General features: G+C 46.7%; 1 pseudogene; it reads right to left on the bottom strand.

Moving 5' to 3' along the window:
- LOC101345545 (inorganic pyrophosphatase-like) overlaps positions 1 to 26,038 on the bottom strand; it is a 52,505-nt pseudogene extending 26,467 nt beyond the window's left edge.
- Positions 26,039 to 26,073: the final 35 nt, after the last annotated feature.

Raw genomic sequence — 26,073 nt, 5'->3', positions numbered from 1 at the left:
TCTAATTATTTCTCAACGTCTGCCTCTTCAACTAGAATGTAACTCCCGTAGGGTGAGATTATAGCTCGGTTGTCTTTGAATTCCTTCACCCCAGCACAGGGGCAGGCACATTGTCATTGGCTGGGATGGGGGTGGGAGTGGGGATTCAGTAAACATCACTCTCTCTTTCTCACACACACACACACACACACACACACACACACACACACACACATATACACGGAAAAACGGAACACATCAGCCACAACACGGGGCAATTCAAAGCATGGTGGTATGAATGAAGGAGCTGTAATCAGAGTCGCACAGAGGGTCGGATTCATCTCAGATGGTTTGCCTGGAAAGGTTGAATTATCCCCCAGAGTTTCCCTTCTGTGGTGTAGCTGAGCAGATATTCCCAGGTATGCTGCTTCTTTCTCAACAGCTCTCACTGGGCTCTGTTCCTCTGGACTAGGAGTCTTCAAAGCGGAGCACGCCCTGGACGGGGGTCAGGGGTCTGAGCCCAGCTGAGCTGCTAACACCTTGGGTGGCCTGGCATGGCTCATTCCATCAGCCCTCCTCCACCAGCCCCTCATTTTATGGACAAGGCCGCTGAGGTCCGAGACCTGAGTTAGCCCCTCTCCAAGGCCCCTTCCAGCTCTGTCATTTCAAGTCTTCTCTGACTCCTCATTAACAGAACATTTCCATTTTCCAACCCACATTCCAGTTTCCTTCTGTGAGCCCCGGCCCCTCTGACAGGGACCTGGGCACTTTGTGGAATTCTCTGAAACGCACACGTGGGACTCTGCCCCATCTCCCCTCCGAAAGGCGAGAGGCTCATTGGAACGCTTCACCACACCTTGTCGAAGCCCCAGGCTGGGAGAGATACCCGCTGCCGGTAAGTCGGTGTTGGGCTTCCTCCATATCTGTTACAGACCTCACGGTTCACAGTCTGCTCGGAAATTGGGTAAGTGTTTTTTTACCCAGACTTGAGTAACCGCTGCTTAAATGTATGGTTGGAAAGTCTTGGCCTCCAGCACAGCAGACCACACAGTGAATCTCCCAGTGAAACCCAATGCCCTGGGTTTGTTTGGTTTCACCCAAGACACCACTGCAGGAAAACACGGACTTGGAGGAGACAGAGTCTTTCCGTCCAGTTCCACGCCGGCTACAGGGAGGCTCGCATTGCTCTGCTGCCTTGGCTCGGCCCGGGATTCCGGCTCTGTATGCGAAGGCAGGAGGTCCAGGCGGGGTAAAGAGCATCCCTGCAGCTTCAGTCTGCACGCAGGAGTGATCCCCAGGCTCGCATTTGGCACCGGCCTGCCAGGCGTGGACCCCAGCGCCAGCCCACCACGCCTCCGCCACATTCTGGGAGGCTGTTCAACAGGCAGCGCAGGCCCCATTTTAATCAGTCTCTTTCGCTCGAGTAGGCCAAGAAAAAGCTGTAAAGTCAGGAGGAACGCTGGCATCTGTTTCATGCCGCAGAACAGAGCAGACATTGTCCCTCTCGCCGCTTTCTGTAGCCCTCATTTCTGTTGACCACACAAATGGTTCTAATCAGCTTGCAGAGGCTCTCTGTGGTGTTTTAAAATGTTTGAGCTCTGCATTCTTGGGCAAATTACCCTCCAACCTTGCATGTCACCTTCTCACCCACCCTCCACCGCTGAAACAAAAAGGAAGATTGAGGGCACAAGTTGGACTTTGTGTGTGTGTGTGCGTGTGTGTGCATGTGCACAAGCACACGTGCCCCTGCATGTACTCTTCATAAAAAAATACAAAAGTTGCTGTTGAGTTGACTTTGACTCATGTGTGTCAGACCCTATGTGTGTCAGAGTAGAACTGAGCTGCACAGTGTTTTCAGTGGCTGATTTTCAGACGTAGATTGCCAGGCCTTTCTTCTGAGGTGCCTCTGGTGGACTTGAACCTCCAACCTTTTGTTTAGTAGCCGAGCGCGTTAACGGTTTGCACCACCCAGGGACATTTTGATTTTCCATGAGCTGAAATGTCCTACTGAGCAGTGCTGTCCCTGCCCATGAGAGAGTACAGAAGCCCCTGGATTATGTGTGGAATGTCGGTGGGGATGGAATGTGCTGTCCTTGGAATGCGGGTAGCATGCAAGACAGCAGCCTGCTTCTCTGGTGACCTTTACCTGACAACGGAGCCACGCTCACCTTCCAGCCCTGTCCACAGGTGCTTGGGGCTACTCCTATCTGAACCTCTTGCTTGGGGCTGACAATGACATGTTAATCACTCTCTGCAGAGGAGAGGGGAACTCAATGGCCAGTGGGGACTTAAGAAGATCCCCCCTTCGTCAGAGAGCTCTGGGGGGTGGTGCACCAATGAGGGTGTCATTGCTACTGAACAAAGTGGGATTTGTTGACGCAGCAGCAGCCTTGATTTGGAGGGACAAGGGTGTCAAGTCCTAAAACAGAGGACTTACTTCTCCCCCATGCTGGCAAAAGGGGTGCGTGGGCAAGTGTAAAAGCATTCAAGTTTCTTTGTCTTGGGCTAAGTCGATGAACTAATGCTAGCAGTATAGGGTCACATAATGGCAGATGTGTCGGGGGTGGACTCCCAGCTCAAACATTTGACTTTGGTTGTGGGACTTTGGGCAAGTCATTGCTTTGTAAAATGCAGATTAAACCATATCAGCCCATCGTATGGTTATGAGGGTGAAATGGGAAAATGTGTGCTCTCCTCCACTTCACATCCCTCTTCCCTTCCTGCTGACTTCAGGCCCAACACCAGACACAGAGCCCGCAGCCTTACACAGACTGCTCAGCCATCTCCATGATCGTGCAACCTCCAGTCCTTGTAATATGTCCTTTATTCTATGTCATTCATAGTGGTTCCACTTCTTTGAGCGATACAACACTATCATCACCATCATCATCCTCACCACCACCACGATCATCATTACTACCTTCACCACCATCATCACCATCCTCATCATTTACTATCCTAACAATAATTATCCTTTTCATTCTCACCATCATCATCTTCGCCATCATCATCATCATCATCACTGTTATGGATTGAATTGTGTCCCCTAAAAATGTGTGTCAACTTGGCTACTCCGTGATTCCCAGTATTGTGTGATTGTCCACCGTTTTGTCTTCTGATGTGATTTTCGTATGTGTTGTAAATCCTACCTCTATGATGTTAATGAGGCAGGATTAGAGGCAGTTATGTTAATGAGGCAGGACTCAATCTACAAGATTAGGTTGTATCTTGAGTCAAGCTATTTTGAGATATAAAAGAAAGAAGCAAGCAGAGAGACAGGAGGACCTCATACCACCAAGAAACAAGAGCCAAGAGAACTGAGTGTCCTTTGGACCTGGGGCCCCTCTGCTGAAAAGCTCCTAGGCCAGGGGAAGGTTGATGACAAGGACCTTCTTCCAGAGCCAACGGAGAGAGAAAGCCTTCCCCTGGAACTGGTGCCCGGAATTCAGACTTCTAGCCTACTAGACTGCGAGAGAATAAATTTTTGTTTGTTAAAGCCATCCACTTGTGGTATTTCTATTATAGCAGCACTAGATAACTAAGACACTCACGATCATCATTACCTTCACCATCATCATCACCTTCACCATCACCATCCTCTCCAACATCATCACTATCTTCATTCTCACCATGGTCCCCATCATCATCACCATCACCATATCACCACCCTGGCAAAGATGGATTCGTCAGCTTCTGTGTACAGAGGGTGGAACTATATCAAGGAGTCACAGGCAATTATTTCAGCTCACCTTTACTTAAGGCTGTCTGACAATTAGAATGGTCTAACAGTTGGTCATGGACTCAGATGCCTACAGTAGCAGGGCAGATAACATAGATTATTATAATTTTGGGGTATAAAGAGATATGAGATTATGGTGAACTGCCTGAAGGTAATCAAATCCCCCTCCCCCCCCTTCTTTTTTTTTTTAACAAAACCATATTATGGCCACACAAAGTACATCTGAGGAGTGAATCTGGCCCAAAGGTCTCAGTTTGCATCCACTAGCCCAGGGGATTGTTTCCTTAGGATTCAGTGAATTTCCTCTTCCTGGACAATATATTTAAAGAAATGTAGAATGGTCATTTGTCAGGGAAGGGGAGGCCATAGGATCTAGCAGGAAGGTTGCAGTTCTGGAATCAGACAAATTTGGGATCAAGTCCTGATGTGCAATGTTGGGCATGTCAGTCAACCTCTCTGAACTGCAGTCCCTTCATCTGTAAAATGTTGATCACAAGAATCCATACCTCATGTGGGTTCTCTGAGGGCAAAGTAGACAAGATCTGGACAACACTTAGCACCATGCCTGGTACATATGCAGTGCTCAATAAATGTTTCCTATTATCATAAGACTAAAATTTTTCCAAAGAGCCCTGGTGGTGCAATGGTTAAGTGCTTGCCTGCAAACCAAAAGGTCGGCAGCTTAAACCCACTAGAGACTCCGCGGGAGAAAAGACCTGACAGTGTGCTTCTGTAAAGATTACAGCCAAGAAAACTCTACAGGACAGTTCTACTCTGTCATATAGGGTCTCTATGAGCCGGAATAGACTCGATATCACACAACAACAATAGAATTATAATTAGCTTTTAGAGGATTAGTTACTAAAACACACTGAAGTGTTGCCACCTCTTTCTACTATTCATAAAACACCACACACACACTCATCTCCTCCTCCTACAGCATGTGTGCCCGGCGCATGCGCGTGCGCGCACACACACGCAGACACACACGCACACCCCTCTTTCTTCTTCTACAACACACACACACAAACCACTTTCAACCTTGCAGGTACTGTGATCTGTCTAATCCCAGAAACATCCTCTAAATCATCTTTATGCATATTCCTGGGGAAAATACTTTCCTTCCTCCTCCAGAAGATGCTTCATGATATCAGTTGAGAAGAATGAACTCAACCCAAGAGCTCCCAGGGGGGCCAAACTTTGACCCAGCGGTTTGCTGGCTTTGGGCCTTTCTCAGTAACCAGACCCACCCCCAGCATACCTTGCCTCCAGGCCACCCAGCCTTTCCTTGCCTCCTGCAGGAAGCCTTCGTTAAACATCCACAGTCGTGGGTGGGCTCCCTCCCATTGGGCTGCCCAGATTAGGCGGTTCTTCCCCCTCATTGTTAACTCTTTCTTGTCATGATGGAGCCAAGCAAGGTTGTCTTCTCCTGCCAAGCTGTGGTGCACCTGAGCCTCTGCGGGGCTGGCTAAGAAGCCCAGTTCCTGCAGCTCTCACTGGGTCCACCGCAACGCTTGCCTGGCACATTGTAGTTGTTACTGTGGTTGTATACTGTCAAGTTGATTTTGACTCATTGTGACCCTGTATGACAGAGTAGAACTGCTCCATAGAGTTTCCTAGGCTGTAATCTTTACAGAAGCATATTGCCAGGTCTTTTCTCCTTCGGAACCACTGGTGGGTTCGAACCGCTGACCTTTCAGGTACATTGTAAGCTCTCAACAAATCCCAGTTGAATACCTGTTTCCCTGACAAGTAGGCTTGTCCAAGCCTGGGAGTGCCTATGGCAAGGGCACGCGGTGGTGATCTGTTGTTCTTGTGTACCCAGCATCCATCTCGTCCATCTGTGAATAGCACTTGAGCTCCCCTTTGGGGAGCCCTGCCCCTCCACTCTCAGTCCACCTGGTTCAGGGTGGGCACGTGGTGTAGGTTTGGCAGTGAGGACTCGACATCCTTCTGACCAGAATAGTTGGCTGAGTGATGCCATGTGGCCAAATGAGGCCAGCAAGAGCCCTGCTGACTTTCTGCTGGAAAGCTGGAAAAAGCAGCTCCATTTATCCTGGGTTGCTGAGCTGTGAGTGTTTGAGCTGCTTGAAGCTCCTGCCACGCCAGTGGGTGAGCCTGCCTCCAATGAAGCCAGCAGAGAGGAGACAGCAGAGTGGTGGAGATGCCCTCAGAGCATTTTGGTTCCTGGTAACTGAAGCATGGACTCTAGTTAAGAGAAGCAATTGATGCCCTTGTTGGCCTGAGTCAGTGTGAAATGGGCTTTTGTTATTTGCAGCCTAGAGGGTCTTAATTAACACAGACCATATGTTGAGAGATGCTTACAATCTACTTAAAATGGTTCTCGGAGTCACGTTTAGAACCAGAAGTTTATAGTGATAACATCGTGAGTCATAATAGTTGGGACTCCTTCAGGCTTATCAGATCCCAGGGATTATACAAAGGGGTTTCAATGTTTTTTCTACTTTCCCATGCTGTGCACATGATAATTATTATTACCATCATCAGCATCATCACTGCCATCAGGAGTGCTATCATCGAGCTTCATACATTTCCACAAACCTGCCATGCTATTTCAGTCCTCTGCTCCCTTGGCTCAGGTGTGCTTTCAGCCTGCAATGCTGCTGCCCCCTCCTCAAGGCTTGATGAACTCTCTTCACCTGGGAGGCCACAGAGGGGGCAGGAACCGGCCGGGGCTGTGGGGCAGGCTTCTCGGGTCCACGTATTACATATTAGCTGTGTCACCTGGGAAGTAATTTCACCTCCCAAGCATTGGTGTCCTTGTCTGTAGAATGGGGATGATGACAGGGTTGTAAGGCAGATGGCAGACCCCGACTTCCACAGTCATGAAGTCAGGCAGGCACAATTGTAGTTTAGCTGTGCCCTTCTTATACCTGCGCGTGGGTCTGAGGCCCTGAGGCGGGAGGACAGAGAGAGGAAGCACGGGAGATTTGCCCCCATCTGTTGGGACCACAGCTTTTCTGAGGAGAGAAGGTCCTGCTCCCTGAGAGTTCTAGGTGTCTGTCATGGATTGAATTGTGTTCCCCCAAAATATGTGTATCAATTTGGCTAGGCCGTGATTCCCAGTACTGGGTGACTGTCTACCATTTTGTCATCTGAGGTGATTTTCCTATGTGTTGTAAATCCCACCTCTATGATGTTAATGAGGTGGGATAGGTGGCAGTTATCTTAATGAGGCTGGACTCAATCTACAGGAGTGGATTGTGTCTTGAGCCAATCTCTTTAGAGATATAAAAGAAAGAAGCAAGCAGAGAGACAGGGGGACCTCATAACACCAAGAAAGCAGCGCTGTGTGGCCACCGCTGCCAACACCGTCCCTGCCTAAGACCTGGGCTACCTGATGACTGGGTGCAAGAGATCAGAAGGAAACAAAGAGAACTGCGGGACTTCTCTGTCTCCAAGGGCTTGGAGTCCCCTTTCCCTCCTGGAGCTCTCTCTGTCTGAGCCTGAGTGCAGGCTGGAGATACCAGAGGGAAAAAACAGGAACCTCACAGCTGGTTTGGTGGAACTTTGAATTTTTCTCTCATCTGCCTGCTACTATTTACTTACCAGAGTCCTCACATGGCTGCTCACGCATTCTGTCCAGACCTCACAGCTGCCTTCAGTGGGAGAGTAGGGTACAGCGTGCTGACTCCATCTCTCCGTACCTCTGCTGCTAATAGTTTCTCAACTGTTTTAGGGGACACTTTTGGTTGCAAGTGGCAGCCTTGTAAACCCAAAGTTTAAGCTAATAAATGTTTATTTACTCTCTTCACTGAACTGAAGAGAAGGCAGGTGTCATTGATTGAATTATATCCCCCCAAAAATGTGTGTATCAGTTTGGCTGGGCCATGATTCCCTGTATTGTGTGGTTGTCTTCTATTTTGTGATTGTAATTTTACCTTAGAGAAGATTAGGGTGGGATTGTAACACCCTTGCTAAAATCACATCCCTGATCCTATGTAAAGGGAGTTTCCCTGGTGTGGGGCCTGCACCATCTTTTATCTTACAAGAGATAAAAGCAAAGAGAAGCAAGCAGAGAGTTGGGGACCTCATACCACCAAGAAAGAAGCACCGGGAGCAGAGTGTGTCCTTTGGACCCGAGGTTCCTGTGCATAGAAGCTCCTAGTCCAGGGGAAGACTGATGACAACAAGGACCTTCCTCCAGAGCCGACAGAGAAAGCTTCCCCTGGAGCTGACACCCTGAATTTGGACTTCTAGCCCACAAGACTGTGAGAAAATAAATTTCTCTTTGTTAAAGCCATCCACTTGTGGTATTTCTGTTATAGCAGCACTAGATGACTAAGACAACAGAGAAGGCGCTAGTCTCAGGGATGACTGAGTCCAGGAACTCAAATGTGGTCATCTTCCCCTCTCCCCCTCCACCCCTTATCTCTACCTCTCTGCATTTTCACCCTGTTCTCTCTTTTGCAGTTGGACCTTCTTCATAAGGTGCATTTGGCTAGATGCCCATCTGAGCTCACATCTTCCCAGCATCCTCCTTAAAGGGCGATAGGAGCTCTGTCTTGTTCGTCCTTGGAAAATCCCAGGCGAGGACTCTAATTGTCCTGGCTCAGGCCACATGCCCACCCTTTGGGCCAATCATGGTGTGAGAACCCCAAGGCTGGAATTGAGGAGGAGAAGTTTCTCCAAAGAAGGAAGAGTGAGGGAAACAAAAAAATTACCTGTTACACTCCATTATTTCATTTGAAATTTAGTATGCTTAGAAAAACAAAACTCATACAGAGCAAAGGCGTGCCAACAAGCACGCAGGAATGGCAGCTGGGACTTTTTTTTAGGATTATATCTTGGTTAATAACATTGTTTATCTTGATTTTTCTATAGGGTTTTTGAGTGCATCTATATTTAGTTTTTATAGTCATGGCAGTGAGTATTATAATGTAGATATGCGACATACAACTGTCTACTCATATCCACATTTTACCACTTTGAGTGAAGTGTGGAAACTTTGCTTCCATTTAGGTATCTTTACGTCCCCTACTTGTAAATATCATCGTCTTGAGTATGAGATAGTGTTATAATTTTTGTTTAAATTATCAACTATACAAAACTCGTGAGGAAAAAGTCTGTTGCATGTACCCACATTTCTGCTCTTTCTGTTGTTTTTTCCTTCCTTCTTGATGTTCCAAGTTTCTTTCATTATTTCCTTTCTAGTTGAAAAACTTGTTTTAGCCAATCTTTAAGGGTAAGTAATCTTTTACTTTTCCTTTATTTGAGAATGTTTCTCCCCTCCTTCATTTCTAAAAGATAGTTTTGCTGGGTATAGAATTTTCAGTTGATGGTTCTTCTCTTTCAACATTTGAAAAATATTGTGGCACTTCTTTCTGCACTCTGTGATTTCAGATAAGAAATATGTTGTTATTGGGTGTTCCCCTATAGGTGATATTTCTCTCTGGCTACTTTCAAGATGTTTTTCTTTGTCCTTAGTTTTCAAAAATTTGATTGTGGTGTATCTTGGGGTGGACTCATTTGGATTTATCCTGTTAGGGATTCACTCAAGTTTTTGAATCTGTAGGTTTGTATCTTTTGCCAAATTTGGGAAGTTTTCAGGTATCATTTCTTCAAATAGTCTTTCATCCTCACTTTCATTCTTCTGTTCTGCAGGGACTCTGTTGATATGAATGTTGGATTTTTTTTATTGTCCTTGAAGTGCTGTCCATTTTTTTTTTCCAGTCTATTTTTGCTCTGTTGTTCAGATTGGGTGAATTCTATTCTTCTGTCTTCATGTTCACCAATTCTGTTCTCCGTCATCTTCACTTTACTATTAAACCCATCTAGCAAGTTTTAAAAATTTCTGTTATTGCACTTTCAGTTCTATAATTTTCATTTGGTACTTTTTTTTATAACTTCTATTTCTTTGCTGACATTTTCTATTTTTTTCCCCATTTGTTTCAAGATAATTAGTAATTGATTGTTGAAGCATCTTTATGACAGCTGCTTTAAAATTCTTGTCAGATAATTCCAACATCTGATTCAATTTAGTGTTGGCATCAATTGATTGCTTTTTCTCATTCAAGTTGTGATTTTCTAGGTTCTTGGTATGATGGATGATTTTCAAATGTACCCTGGAAATTTTGTCTAGAATGTTAGGAGACTATGTCCTATTTAAATCTGTTATTTTGGCAGGCAGTCACTCTGTTTAGGTTTAGCACTTAGGTTTAGGCTTACTTTTGTGGGCTGTGGTTCCAATGGAATTTTAATTTTTAGATACTCTGCGGTGTTATTTTGGTCTGCTTGGTTGATCTGGTGTTGCTGGGGCTTGCACTGGTCCCTGATGATGCTGCCTAAGAGTGGGGGAGGGGTTTCCCCAGGCCAGGCCCCTGGGTGTCTCTTGATGGGGGAGAGTCTTGGGCTTGCAGGGACAAAGAGGCTTTCTAACCAGGCCATTGCTGTAGTTGAGCATGCCTGGCTCCCTCTCCCAGACTCACCAACCCAGAACATTCATGTCTCCTTTCTGGAGGGGGAGAAAGGCCAGGTGTGTTACTCTGGAGAAATCCCTGCACAGAGAAACAAGGCAGGTGGGGAATAAGTGTTCCCACCTTACAACAGACACTCACTGAAAGGAAATTCCCATTACCCTGATGACTGTGCAGAACTTTTAGGTGATTCAGAGTCATGACCTGGCAGTTGATTTTATATCACAAATGTCTTACTTCATCCTTGATATGGCACACTCCTTCAGAGCAAGGGCTGTCCTAGGCTTTTCTTCTTAGCAATAGCAGTTGTGATTTGCTGAGTATGTGCTACGTGCTGTAGCTGTGCTGGTCCCTTCACCAGTGCCCAGCACAGTGTCTGGCAGATAATAGGGGCTCAGTGAGTATTTGTTGATGGCAGACACCTCATTTAGTTTTTGTAGAAGACCCATGTGTGAGCATCATTGTTATCGCTACTTTAGAGGTAAGGACACTGGAGTTAAGGGAGGAGATTTGACCAAGAACACTTGGTGACTAGGTGGCAGGTCAGACTGGTGTCCAGGTTTGTCTGAATCTAGAGGCTGACTCCTAGTGACCACCCTCAATCACCTGAGGTCTAGCATTGAGGTGGTGCCTCCCCCAAAAAACAAACCAAACTAGTTGCCTTCGAGTCTACCGTGACTCATGGTGACCCCGTGTGTGTCAGAGTAGAACTGTGCTCATAGGGCTTCCAATGGATGATTTTTCGGAAGTAGATCATCAGGGCTTTCTTCCAAGGCACCTGTAAGTGGACTCAAACCTCCAACCTTTCAGTTAGCAGCCGAGTGCTAACGGTTTGTACCACCCAGGGACTCTGAGGTAGTCCCAGGAGATGCAAAATGAATCAGACGCATCTCCTTAATCACCGGTGACTCTGGCGCCCACTCACTTTCTTCGTCTCCATCGCCGTCCTTCTTCTCAGATTCAGGCTGCAACTCTACCATCCTCTCCACAGAGGAGACTTCTAAACCATTCTGGCTCAAGTACCACTAGGCATGCTTTGTATGGTACCCTGGTTTTATCACGTGCACAGTGCTAGTCAGGACCTGAGGTGCCTTAGTTACTTGTTGAAGTGCTTTTGGTCTCTCTCCCCAACGAGACCATGAGTTCTGTTAGGGCGGAGTCTCTGCTCACTGCTGGGTCCCTGGTGATTGGAGCTGAGCCTGGCCCAGATTACTGACCGACCGAGTACTTTGGAAAGATGAGTGTCAATGTTGTGAAGGCTGGATGGGGCTGCTCTTGGCTCTGAGAGGGTTATTACTGTGAGAATGAGCTTTCAGGAACAGAGGCCTGTGGGTGAGCTTCAGGGGGCCTGAGAAACCCTCATACTATATGCAAGTCCATGTGTGTTTTCTTTCCGTGTAGACTATCCCTTGCTGAAATTGAGTGCTCTGTGGTGTTTGTGAGTCCCCAGTGATCAAAGGACCCTGCATTTTGACCCTGTTGTTGTTATTGGGTGTTGGCAAGTCGATTCTGACTCATAACAACCCTATAGGTCAGAGTAAAACTGCCCCATAGGGTTTCCAAGGCTGTAAATCCTTGTAGGAGCAGATCGCCACGTTTTTCTCCGGCAAAATAGCTGGTGGGTTCTAACCACCAACCTTTCGGTCAGCAGCGAGCACTTAAGCACTGCACCACCAGAGCTCCTTGCATTTTGATCCTATGTTATCAATTTTGTCTCCTTCCTCCCAGGAGTCCCCTTGGCCATTTCTCCCTCTGGGTTTTGAGAAGTAATTTTCTGGCAGACATTACACTCACTGATGGGCCTTTCGACTTCCACAGGGGCTGTTCTCTGTTGTAATGGAGCCTATAAGCAGGGCTTTGTTTCCAACCCGTCAGCACCCAGTCGTAACACCTGCTGTGAGGGGATCAGTGAGATGATAAACTGGAGGGTCCTGCTGCAGACAGGGATGCTGCCAGCTCTCTACGCCAAAGGGCAGAGAAGAGCAATTTAATCAACAAGGGAAAACAGGATGGGCATTTCAGGTTACTGGAAAGAGATAAGGCTTAGCACTGCTGGAGGCCCAAGGCAAGACTCTGCAGTCAGGCGAACGCTCTCGTTAGTCAGAATAGGCCAGGCTCTGCTGTTGTAAGAAACAACCCCACAATCCTGGTGGTTAGCACAACCAACGCTGATTTCTTGCTGATGCTAAGTCAGCTGGGGAGGGAGGGATCTCTGGAGCACTGCCCCTGTGAATTTGCTCAGAGTCCAGGCTGCTTGAACCGGTGGCACTTCCACATCAGCAGGCATGTCCATGCCACCAAGGGGGAAGAGAGGGAGGGCTGGAGAGCTGAGCACCAGCCAGCAGTGTTCTCCCCAGAGCAAGTCATAGCTTCCACAAGTGACATCATGGCCTCCACTCACGCCCTGCTGGCAAGAGCAGCCATGTGACCACATTTAATGCCAAGGGAGCAGGAAGGGTGATTCTCCCACGAGTCAGAGGAAAACTGTCTTGTCTCCTCTTTTATAGGACACTGGTAATCTGGTAGCATAGTGGTTGAGAGTTTGACTGCTAACCAAAACGAAACCCTATGGGGCAGATCTACTCTGTCCTATAGGGTCGCTATGAGTTGGAATTGACTCAATGGCAATGAGGTTTTTTTTTTTTGGTGGTCATATAGGATTAGAACCTCCTTATTTCGGTAGAGGAGCCCTGGTACTGCAATGGTTGAGCACTCAGTTGCCAACCAAAAGGTCAGGGGTTCGAACCCACCCACTAGCCCTGAGGGAGAAAAACCTGGTGATCTGCTCCCATAAAGATGACAGCCTAGGAAACCCTATGGGTCAGTTCTGCTCTGTCCTATAGGGTCGCTATGAGTCAGAATCAATTTGACAGCACACGACAACACCAACACCAACTACTCCAGTATGACCTCATGTTAACCTAACTGCAAAGACCCTATTTCCAAACCGGGTCACGTTCGTGGGTACTGGGGGTTAGGACTTGAACATATCTTTTTGGGGGCCATAACTCACCCCATAATAATCTCTGTCTTCTCAGAAGGGCCCTGAGGAAGGAGGCTTCTTCCTGGGCCCTCCCTGCAGTGCAGACCCCACTGACATTGATTCACATTACAGCTGACGTTGTAAAGCTGGGGTTGGAGCCCCAACTAGACATTCTAGATCCTCTGTGAAGCCATGCAGGAACCACGTGGCCACATCTGGGCCCAGACAGAGGTGGTACTGTTGAGCCTTTGTTGTCCCAGGCGCAGTGGGATCTGCGTGGACACACCCGCAGGCCTGGCCAGGGCTGGGCAGCTGGAGCATCTCCAGAGTCGCTATGTCGGCCACGCCCAGCACCTGCTGAGCCCAGGAGGACGCAGTCCGGCCCGCCTGGCCCCCGGCTGCGGGTCAGGCCCCAGTGCTGGGCGGCTGGCCTAGACAGGCAGGAGGGCCGAGGGAGGGCCTGGCAGCCTCTAGCCTCCTGCTGCCAAGTGAGAAAACAAGCTGCATTCCAGGACATGGAGACGTTCTCTCCTGCAGGAGAGGTGGCGGCACTTGTCTGGCCACGGGGAACAGGTTCAGACCCAGAGCTGTTCTGGGAACAGCAGGACCTGGCGGTGCTGTCCCTAGGGAGAGGTGTTGGGAGAGGCAGCTGAGGGGTCTTGTGAGAGGACACCAATGCCATCCACCAGGGTTTCTCAGACACTCGACTCCTTCAAGGCCACAGCCCAGCCCTAGAAGAGTGCCTGGCCCTGAGGAGCCTCCAGCCAGCGCTGTTGAATGTTGACTGACTCAGAGTCATTTCTGGGCCTGCGTCGGCCAGCAAGCTACAGTGTCACTCTGAAACGCATTTGCTCATCTGTGAAATGGAACCAGAGCACTGACCTTTGAAAGTCGCTGTGAGCCTCCGATTTCACAGTCTTCTTTCAGCAGTCCATCATGCAGTCTGACTCAAGTTCCTCTTGATTCCTCATTGCTGAGAACCTGGGGGTTCATTAGACCCAGCTGGATCCAAACCCAGGCCCTGCCACTTATTTGCTGTGTGACTTTGGGCACATTGCTCATCCTTTCTGCGCCTCTGGTCCCCATTCTGTAGACTGAGTTGCTGCTGTGGGAATTTAATGAGATGATGCACATTCAGTCCACAGCACAGTTCCCTGGTCAGGGGGAGTTATAAATGTGGGACCCCTTCTTTTCTCCCTTCCTCCCTTCTTTCCTCTGTCCTATCCTTCCTTCTTCCTTTCGCCTTCCCTCCCTCCCTCCTTCCCTTCTTCTCATCCACCTTTCCTTCCTCCCTCCCTCTCTCCCTCCTATCCCATCCTCCCTCCGTCCCTCCTGTCTGTCCTTCCTTCCTCCCTCCTTCCCTCCGTCCTTTCCTCCTATCCTTCCTCCCTCCCTCTCTCCCTTCCTTTCATCCATCCAAACTTCCTTCTATCTTTTCTCCTTCCCTTTATTCCTTCCCTCCTTCCATACATATATTTACTCTGTATAACCTGCGGTACTAACCTCTGTGGGGTTAGGATGCCCCAGGAAATTTATAATCTAGTAGGGGTAGAGACATTTAAATGGGGAAGGTTTTCTAACCCTATATCAAAGCCTTCTGGGTGATGAGAAATGATTGATTGATTCTAAATTGGGGGTGTGTGTGGGGGGGGAGTTTGGCATCAAACTGAGCCCTGAAGGGAAAATTAGACTTTATTTTAACTCAGGTGAAATTCACGTAACGTAAAATTTGCTGTTGTGAAGTATACAATTCAGTGGCATTTAATACATTTGCAATGTTGTACAACTATCACCTCTATGAAGTTCCAAAATATTTTCATCACCCAAAAGAAAACCCTGTACCCATTAAGTAGTCACTCCCTATTCCCCCTGCCCCCTGCAATTTCCTCTTAGGGTGATGAAAGCTCTGGAACTAGATAGTGGCAATGGTTGCACTGTATTATGAATGTACTTTTTTTTTTTTAATTAGTGCCATTGAGTCGATACTGACTCATGGCACCCCCATATGTGTCAGAGTAGAACTGTGTTCCATAGGGTTTTCAGTGGCTGATTTTTTGGAAGTAGATCACCAGGCTTTTCTTCTGAGGTGCCTCTCGGTGGACTCCAACCCCCAACCATTTTGTTAGTAGCCGAGAACTTAACTGTGTGAGCCACCCAGGGACTCCTATCCACACGCAGACACTTCTATGTGGTGATAACAGTGAATTGTATGTTACATGTCTTTACAACAATAAACAACAACAAAAAATAATGGGTGGATATCATGGATTGAATTGTGTTCCCCCAAAATATCTGTCAACTTGACTAGGTCATGATTCGCTGTATTGTACGATTGTCCACCATTTTGTCGTCTGATGTGATTTTCCTATGTGTTGTAAATCCTATCACTAAAATGTTAATGAGATGGATTAATGGCAGTTATGTTAATGAGATCTACAAGATTAGATTATGTCTTAAGCCAATCTCTTTTGAAATATAAAAGAGAGAAGCGAGCAGAGAGACATGGGGACCTCATACCATCAAGAAAGATGCACCGGGAGCACAGTGGGTCCTTTGGACCCGGGGTTCCTGCCCCAAGAAGCTCCTTGACAAGGGGAAGATTAATGACAAGGACCTTCCTCCAGAGCCGACACAGAGAGAAAGGTTTCCCCTGGAGCTGGCACCCTGAATTCGGACTTTATCCTCCTAGACTGTGAGAGAATAAATTTCTCTTTGTTAAAGCCATCCACTTCTGGTATTTCTGTTATAGCAGCACTAGATAACTAAGACAGTGGATCTGAAGGAGCTGTTAAGGAAATAACAGTACAGGTGACACTTGGGTGTGGTGGCCATCCCTCGGGTTGGAGAATGCTGACATGGGTGGATGTGGAAGCGTCCTGCAGGGTAGAGAGTAGCTGAGCTGGGCAGCACTCGGCAGCCCCTCTGAGGCCTCGTGGGCTCTACCATGCTCTCGCCCTCGCCGCGCCCGACATGCCAGCCCTGCTCTGCTGCTCCTGGCTGCACCGCCTTTGATCTCCTTTCATCCTCCCTGTTGATGTTCGGGTGGCGGCCCCAGCATGAAGCCTGGTCTTGAAGGCTGGCCTTGCCTCCAGCCAAATGCGAGGTCAAAGAAAACAAGATTTATTTTCAGGGAGAAGCCAAAACCATGTTTGCTGTAACATCAGGCATCAGATGGTGGTATGGTCCCCCCAACCGTGGAAAAATACTTCCATATAGCTCCTTCTATTAATAACGGTGGTCAGCCCGTAAAAATTAACGTGTCAGCTGCCTCAGAGCAGAGCCACCTCGGCCCTTTGATCGGCCTCACCGCGGCCACCCGCCCTCAAAAATGTTTTCACTTCATATTTTCCCTTGATGGGTTTGCAGGAAGGTAATTAAATTATTAGAACTTTAATTGCCTTCCTGTATATAATTATCGCCTGTAAAGGACACTTTTTGTTCGCAGGCTGAAAGGCCTGAATTTTTTCCTTTCACTTTTTCTCTTCAGAAACAGCCTTGCAAGACGTGTGCTGACGTGGTAACGTGTTTGGGATTTTCTTCTCTGTTTGTCATGCTGGTCGGTCTGAAGTGGTGGTTTTTGGTTTTGAGGATGGAGGTGGGCTTTCCCGCCTTCCTCTTCTGGGCCTGGAACCCTTGCATGGGTGGGCCTGTCAGGGACGTGGAGCTGGTACCAGGCCGCCATCTTCCAGGAGTCCCCAGGCGAAGGGGCACAGTTGCTTGTTAGGGACTCTGAGTCCCCTGGGAGGGGCTTTTGGACAATCTCACCCAATTCCTTCCGTTACAGACAAGGGGCAAAGCTTAGAGACGGGGTCTGACCTGGCCCAGAGTCACAGAGCAGTTACACAGTGAGGATTCCAGCCCAGCTCTGCTCCGGGGTCCAAAGACACATTTTGCCAACCAATTTTTCCAACTGTGCACAAAGATCTTGGTGTTACTCTCTTCCAATAATCCTTCAATAGTCTCCTTGCCATCTCTACAAACCTCTGCTGGGGCAGCTGGCAAAGAGGATTGCAGCATCTACGGGGTCTACTGCTCTTTCAGGAAACTTCTCCCCTTCCTGAGATGGCATCAGGGACCCAGGTCCTGGTAGTAGGATGGTTTTCGACCCTGTAAAAACCAGTGCCTTTTTTCTTTTCTTTTTTTACTCCCCATTCCCTTCTCCTCCTCAGTCCCTGATAACCACTAATCTTCTTTTGTTATGATGGATTAGCCTATTCTCGATATTTTATGAAAGTGTGATCATACAATATTTGTCCTTTTGGGTCTTCCTTATTTCCCTCAGCACAATGCTTTCAAGGTCCATCCATGTCGCAGCGGGTATCAGGACTTCGTTTCTCTTTATGTCTGAGTAATGTTCCATTGTATGGATGGACCACATTTTGTAGATCCACTCATCTGTTGAGGGGCACTTGGGGTGTTTCCACTTCTTGGCTATCGTCAATGCCTTCTTTTTATAACAGATAATTTATAACACCTCTTTTCTTATCCTGAAATGAAATTCATTGACCATGAACTACCAACAAACAATTTCAGAAGCACTGCTGTAGCTCTTATTATAAAGGAGAAATGAAAGAGAAGTTCTTTTTTTTTAATATGTGTTTCAATATGTAAGTGCTATTTCCAGGGGCTGGGGGCAAGAGGATGGAGAGTTAGTGCTCAATGGGTACTGAGTTTCTGTTTGGGATGATGGAAATTTTAGGAAACAAACAGAGACGATGGTTGCAGAACATTGGGAGTATGATTAATGCCGCTGGACTGTACACTTGAAAATGGTTTAAATGGCAAATTATATGTAGTGTATATTTTACCATAATAATAATTAAAAAAACCCACAATGAGAGATCACCAAGAAACAAACTCCACACACACCATCTCAGTGACAGATAATAAACACTTATTTAGTTCAAGCATATGTGAGTCAGGAGTCCCTGGGTAGTGCAAATGGCTAAGCACTTAGCTGTTAACTGAAAGGCTGGTGGTTTAAATTCACCTAGAGGTGCCTTGGAAGAAAGGTCTGGCAATCTACTTCTGAAAAACTGGCCATTGAAAACCCTATGGAGCACAGTTCTACTCTGACACACTTAGGATCGCCATGAGTCAGAATCAACTCAAGGACAGCTAGTACTGTTTTTTTTTTTTTTTGGTTTTTTATATATGAGTCATTGAAGTGGCCCTTCTGATCTCAGCTGGCTTGTTCCCATGTCTGTGAGCCAGCTGGAGGTTGGCTGATCTAGACTGGGCTCGCTGGATGGCTATCCTTCACAGCTGGGCTGACCAGGTGGCTCTGTCTCTTGTGTCTCTCATCTTCTTCCTGAGACCAGTGGACAGGCTTGGGCGTGTTCTTCCCCTGGAGATGGCAGAGGTACAGAAGGGGGCACTGCCCACTGCTTAAGCACTCTCAAGCTCTGTTCACGTCACATCTGATACCATCCCAGGGGCCAAAGTAAGTCTCATGGCTGAACCCAAAATCAGGAGTGGGGGAACACTGCTGTTTTTTGGAGGGGCTGCAAAGCCACATGGCAAAGGGCACCAATGGGGGTGTGTGAAGAATTGGGGTTGATAATGTGCGTGGGACCCAAGCTAGGGCGTTTTCAGTCACCTCATATGCGTGTGAAAGCTGGACAATGAGAAAGGAAGACCGAAGAATTGATGCCTTTGAATTATGGTGTTGGCAAAGAATATTGAATATATCACGAACTGTCAGAAGAACGAACAAATCTGTCTTGCAGGAAGTACAACCAGAATGCTCCTTGGAAGTGAGGATGGCGAGACTTTGTCTCGTTTACTTTGGACATGTTTTCAAGAGGGACCAATCCCTGGAGAAGGACATCATGTTTGGTAAGTAGAGGGTGAGTGAAAAAGAGGAAAACCCTCAACAAGATGGACTGGCACAGCGGTTGCAGCGATGGGCTCAAACATAACAATGATTGTGAGGATGGCACAGGACTGGGCAACGTTTCGTTCTGTTATACATGGGGTCGCTATGAGTCTGAACCAACTTGATGGCACCTAACAACAACAACAACAACAACAACAACAATGCAACATATCATAGTTAGCTTTCTCTACAGGGAGCAGGTGATAGTTCTGATCGCTCTTCCTCCATCAAGCTGAGCTTTCAGGCCCCCTCAGCCCCCAGGAGGAGGCGCCAGGTGGACACCACCACTCCCCCGACGGTGTGCTGCTGGAGGCTAGGAGGGGAATGAGGATATTTTACAGAAGTCTTTCATGGTACTTCAAGCTGTTCGTGTAAATAAAGCCTCAGGAACAATTCTAATTTTTTGATTATCCCTAACAGTTTTAGTCTAGTTGCAAGAGAAACCAAGACAAGGATAAATCACGGGCAGTTACACTTTTAACGAGGCATTGAACAGGAGTGCACAACCCCAAATAGAAAGAGTCCCCTGAGGTGGTTCAGATTTTAAAGTTTCAGCACAGTGTGGCGAGCTCTCTTTATCTGAAAGATTCCTAAGCGAAGGTCTGAAGATCCTTAATCAGCTCCCCAGAAAAAGTTATTTTATTTGGGGGAGCTGGGATGGGATAATTTATGACGTTAATGTATTTAATATTTATAGCTCACATTTATTGAGAGTTTACTACATGCCAGAGACCACTCTTGATGTTTTACAAGCTCAATCTCATTTATCCTCACAATAACTGCCTTTATAGGTAAGGACATGGAGCTAGACAGATAAGTGACTTGCCCAAGGACACAGGGTAATTCCGGAAGTCATTATTCTCATCCTGTGACCAAAGCCCAACCTCTTACACACTGCCACCACAGTGGACATTTACTGTTTTTCAGTTGTTCATTTTTTCCTTATTATTATTTTTAATAATTTATTTTTTGTTGTTGTTGAGAATATACACAGCAAAACATACACCAGTTCAGCAATTTCTACATGTAGAATTCAGCCACATTGATTACGTTCTTCGAGTTTTGCAACCATTCTCACCCTTCTTTTCTGAGTTGTTCCTCCTCCATTAACATAAACTCAACACCCCCTAAAGTTCCTGTCTAACCTTTTGAGTTTCTGTTGTCACTTTGAACCCATATATAGTTCTTAAAAGAGCACGATGCTCAAGGCCAGCGTGCATTCTTGGTAGGACACCTGCCAACTGAGGTGATGAGGTGTAGCCAGAGGACCCACCTCAGGCCAGCCACACTCTTTTCCCTGGGATTTAAAATCTTTATGGAATGACGCAAGGCCCGGGTCTAAGGTTGGATTTCCTGGAAACATGCACTGGACTCTGAGATTTCTGTGTATAGGAGGTCCAGTGGGGCGTGTCCCCACATCAGACATGTGTGGGCGGGAGGGAAGCAGGGCTGGGCAGAGGGAGAGGTTGAGCCCCGATGCAGTCTCAACAAAGGCCTCAGCTGACCCCATGGAGAGCACTGGGGCTGGGATGGCCTTTCAGAGTTGTCCCAAGATGAAGCCAGGGGGCCAGGCATTTCTACCTTTCCTGGACCAGGCACTGGGTATAAGTCTCTTACCTCTTCTGGTTTAGTTTTTTCACCTTTAAAATTATGACACCATCTATTCTGTTTACAAAAACCAGACTCAAGATCAGCACTGTCTGATACAACTTTCTATGATGATGGAAATGTTCTGTCCCTGAACTGTCTAATATGGTAGCCACCAGTCACATATGGCCACGGGCACTTGAAATGTGCCTAGTCCAAATAGATTTGCTGTAAATACAAATTATACACTGGATTTAGAAGACTTAGTAGAAAAAAAAACACCTTCCAAACACCTACTGTTTTCCTAATTCTGCTTGGCTGAAAATATTGAAGGAGGGGTTAAAAAAACCAACAACAGACCAAACAAACCCACTCTTTATTATTTATTGCCAGTTCTCTGGCTTATGAAACCAGTCCTTGCCTGTACCCCCTCCGTTAGAAAGTCTGAGCTGAGTGATGGACTTTAGAGCATGGGGGACCCAAAGGAAGAAGAATAACACGGACTTTGTCTCCCCCCTCCCCGTTTGGTTTTCCATAGTTAGACTTCTTGTTTTTTTAAAGCAAGCAGAATTCATTAAGGAAAATGTATTTCCTGAGAGTTGTTTTGAGACCTGGGAGGTCATGAGTTATAATGGGCTCGCTTTCTTTCTCCACAGACACGCCACACATACACACTCACACCACACACACATACACACACCACACACACACACCACATACACACACCACACACATATACACACACCACACACACACCACACACATACACACACCACACACATATACACTCACAACATGCACACATGCATACATATATACACACACAACTCACATGTATACACACTCATACACACACTCAAACCACTCACATATACACACACTCACACATATGCACACTCACACACACACACATTCACATAACTCACATGTATATACACTTATACACACACATATACACACACGTGTGCACATAACACAACTCACACATACATACACACTCACGTATATACACACACACTACACATACACAGTCATACACACATTCACACATATACATACTCATACACATACTCACACCACACACACATAATACATACTCACAGATATATATGCTTATACACACACACACCACACACACATACACATACACATGCTTACACACACACTTACCCCCTCCATGTTTCCATCATGTGTGGGATATAATTATGCATTGAACAATCCGGGCCAGGCCAATAAGGCTAAGAAGGTGACTTTATGTGGGGCACTAGTGTGAGTGGGTAACAGGGCCGGTGGTCTTGGTGGGGGCTTGTTGTCCTCAGCTCACAGACTGGGTGACAACAACAAAAGCCACCTGTGTCATGGCTCGTGCTCTTGGACCATGCCCTGGAGACTTCCTTTGGCCCCACCTGACAGAGGGGCTTTTCCTCGCTGAGGAGATGTTGGTGCTGAGGCCCGGAGCTGTGGGCACGCTGTGCGAAGGGGGACAGAGAAACGTTTCACGATGGGGAGCCGGCAGGGGGCGCGCCGTCCACAGGCCGCCTGTCCTGGAGTATGGTTTCAAAGGTCCCTGCTTTGGAATTATGAGACCACCGAAAAAGCAAGCCGGGGCCAAGAAAGACTGTAAAAGGTAATAATTGTTAATAACTTGGCATCTGCCTCGTCACTCTAGCTGCCTGGTTTTGGCAAACATAAAGGACAACATTGTAAGCAAATAGGAAGGCAACAGCCTGGCCCATAAAACTGTTAACCACACCACAGCTAAATGTTAAATGTGCGTTTTTAATTCAATTTATAGTTTAAATGAGGATCTTTGCACCAACTTAGAGGGGAGGAGTGGATGTGAGGCTCATGAAGCACACCAGAAACAAAGTACTCTGAGCGTTGTGCTGTTTTTATAATCACACAACATAAGAGACTCTCCGCCATCCTGGGACATCAACCCCAGGTGCTTTTGCTGGGCAGGGAGCCGGGTGGTCAAGGGTTGGGGTGCTCACCTCCCTGGTTTGGTCACTAAGGCAAGTTGGCTGGCAGATTGGATGCTGGACTGGTGACAGCTGTCCTCGCTGACCCGCCATCAGCTCCACGGCATGACCTCAGCTCTGTGACCTCCTGACTGGCCTTCGGGTCAGGGATCAGTCCTGGGGGGCCCACCAGGTGCTGGCCAAAGCTGGGCTTTTTCTTCAGGTGGGTTTTGGCCTTGACCTTCAAGCCTGACCCTACCTCCCTCCACTTCCTCATCCAACCCCACACGTTTCTACCTGAGTGAATTTCAAGGAGTCCTGGAAAGAAAGATTGTTCACTTTGGGTGCTGGCAGAATCCACCTATTCACTTTCTCTGGGGCCTGGGAGGAGCAGCCTGCTGACTCACCCTGAGTTTACAACGTCTCTTCCGGTCCGGAAACGGAGGTGAGAATGGCCAGATGCAACCAACTTCCCTCTAAAAACATTATAACTTGATTTTCTTTTATTCCATAAAAAGTACATGTTTGTGGTAGAAGGCCTAGACAATTCAGAACATTCTCTCAGAAGAAAATAAATTCACATTATCCTCCCACTTAGAGCAAGTGCCTGCTAACATTTTGTACATTTGTTTTCATTCTGTTTTTTGTGCACAAATCTCTCTTTTTTTCTACAATGATAGCTACCACAATGGCTCCCTTACTACCTGGCATGAGTTGTGCTAATCACTTTATGTAAGACGGGCTCCTTTATAAAAAAAAAAAAAAAATTATTTTTGTTGCTGTTGAGAATATACACAGCAGAGCGTACAGAAATTCAACGATTTCTACATATACAATTCAGTGACATGGACTACATTCTTCAAGTTGTGCAACCATTCTCACCCTCAATTTTCCAAATTGTTCCTCACCGATTAACATGAACTCACTGTCCCCTGAGTTTCCTCTGTAATCTTTCGAGTTGCTGTTGTCAGTTTGATCGCATATAGACAAATCTTGAAAGAGCACAATGCTCAAGGCAGACATTCTTTACTAGTTAAGCTAAACTGTTGTTTGGCTTTAAAAAGACTTCAGGGGATATTTTTGGTTTAAGGCTTAAGTATTATCTCAAGACAATAGTTTCAGGGGTTCATCCAGCCTTCATGGCTCCAGAAATTCTGAATTCCATGAGAATTTGAAATTCTATTAACACTGGCTCCTTTATTAACTGGAGCTGCTTGTCGGGTATGTTGTCATGGACAGTTAACGGGAGCCTGGGAAAGCCAGGTCATTGCTCAGGGCACACAGTTGGCCCATAATGGGGTTGAGTTTGAACCCAAGTCCATCTGATTCCAACATCCTAGTGGGTCCTTAAATGCCCTTTGACATCTTTGATTTCTTTTCCAGGCCTCAGGCTGATCTTTGGATCAGACTCCATTTCTCCCAGCAATTCTCCTAAGTATCTACCTAAGAGAAATGGAAGCATATGTCTATACAAAGACTTGTACATGAGTGTTCACAGTAGCACTATTCACAATTGCCAAAAAGGAGGAACAACTCAAACATCCACACTGATGAATGAGTAAACAAAATGTGGTCCATCCATACAATGGAATATTACTCAGCCATAAAAAAGCATGAAGTACTGATTCATGATACAACATGGATGAGCCTTAAAAACATGCCAAATAAAAGAAGCTGGTCACAAAAGATCACACACTGCATGATTCCATTTGTATGAAATGTCCAGAAAAGGCAAATCCACTGAGACAGAAAGCAGATTTGTGGTTACCTGGGGTCAGGGGATGGGAGATGGGAAGTGACTACAGGGCTTTTTTTAGGGTGATGAAAATATTCTGAAATTAGATAGCGGTGATGGTTGCACAACCCTGTGACTATACTAAAAACCATAGAATTCTACACTTTAAAAGTGTGACTTCAATGATATGTGAATTATACTCAATTTTAAAAAGGGTTTCATTTCTCTTTATTTTAGTCTGATTTCCCCTGTCTTTCCCTTGTCTTTGTGGGCTCAGTTTGGACCATAAGGCTTTTGTTTTTGCTAGTGAAGTTTTCTCAAGACTTCCAAGGAGGTTAAAACCAGGGCATCAAACCAGTTTGTTCCAGTTTGAACCCCTGCTGAGAATTTGCATTTCTAACAATTTCCCAGGAAAATATATATAAGAATCACCTGGGGATTTTGTTAAAATGTATATTCTGATTCAGTATATGTGGGGGTGGAAATGCAAATTCTCATCAGAGAACTTGTTAGAAATGTAAATTCTCAGCAGGGATTCGAACCAGAATGAATCAGTTTGAAGCCCTGGTTAAAACATAACCCATTCAGTCTGCAAGCCTCCTTGGCCAGTGATGCAAATGCAAGTTAATAGGCCTGGACCTTTTACCACTGTAGGGACGGGGCTTGTGGAGGGGCTGCCTCTGGCCACAGGTGTCCTGTGCTCCATGGCTCACACCGGCCAAGTGGGGACAGAAGGCACAGATGACGGCATGAGTGGTGGCTGGGGCAGGGGCTGGCAGGGCCATCTGGGGAGAAAAATGCTTCCTGTCTCTTTGGTCCCACCAGGAGGGATGAGAAAATGACGCTACAGGCTATCGGCATGCTAGGGAGCACGGAGGGGACAGGGGACCTGAGTCAGAGTTACCTGGTGCCCTTGACTCTGTAGAAGGAGGTCCACAAAACCTTTAGATTTAAATTTTCAGAAGCTGCTGAAAATCTAAATAACCCAGCAAGATTCCAGTGTCTTTGGAGTCCTTAAGTCCTACCTCTATACACACTGTATGTGTGTTTTCAGACTTCACTCAAGATGTGGTGTGCTCAGAGGCTGAGCCCAGTCATTGGCTTGTTGGCTACGAGTTACACACCCCAGAGACCCCCTCTTGTTTATATCACATCCTCACATAGACGGTGACTCTTGGAGGGCAGGAAGTCCCTGTCTTTGCACCCAGAACACTGTCTGGCATATAGAGGGAGCTTAGAGGGTTTGTCTATTACTGATTAAAGTAAAGATGCCCTATAGACTCCAACCATGTTCCCTGAAAACTTTTCCTGGGTCTGGGCACCTTTGGCTTGTTTGGAAGTGAAAACGGGGGGCGTCTTCCGATTGGTAGCCCCCAGCCTGTTCCTAGCCTGGTAGTTCTGCAAACTGAATGATTCCCTGAGAGGGTGGCTTGTGTGGGTGGGGAGACCTCTTTGAAGCCAACGTCCCTATGCTGTGGGTTTCCATGGTTCCCATCTTAGAGGGTTAGTTCAGGGAGGGGCTAGAAATGCTTTGTGGTGAATGGGACAGAACCAGCACTTTGACCTCAGTGTAATCCAGAGGTCCAGATTGAACCAGAGTTCTTGAGGCCCGATAATAACAATGATGAAGATGACATTGATGATGATAATTACGATGATGATGATGATGACATGATGACAATGCTGTTGCTGATGACAATGACAATAATGACAATGGCAATGATGATGACAATGACCATGATGCCAGAGATGGTGATGACAGTGACAATGATGA

Source organism: Trichechus manatus, unplaced genomic scaffold (genome assembly GCF_000243295.1).
Source record: "Trichechus manatus latirostris isolate Lorelei unplaced genomic scaffold, TriManLat1.0 scaffold00053, whole genome shotgun sequence".
In the NCBI taxonomy this organism is placed as follows: Eukaryota; Metazoa; Chordata; class Mammalia; order Sirenia; family Trichechidae; genus Trichechus; species Trichechus manatus.
This window is presented reverse-complemented; position numbering and strand designations above follow the sequence as displayed.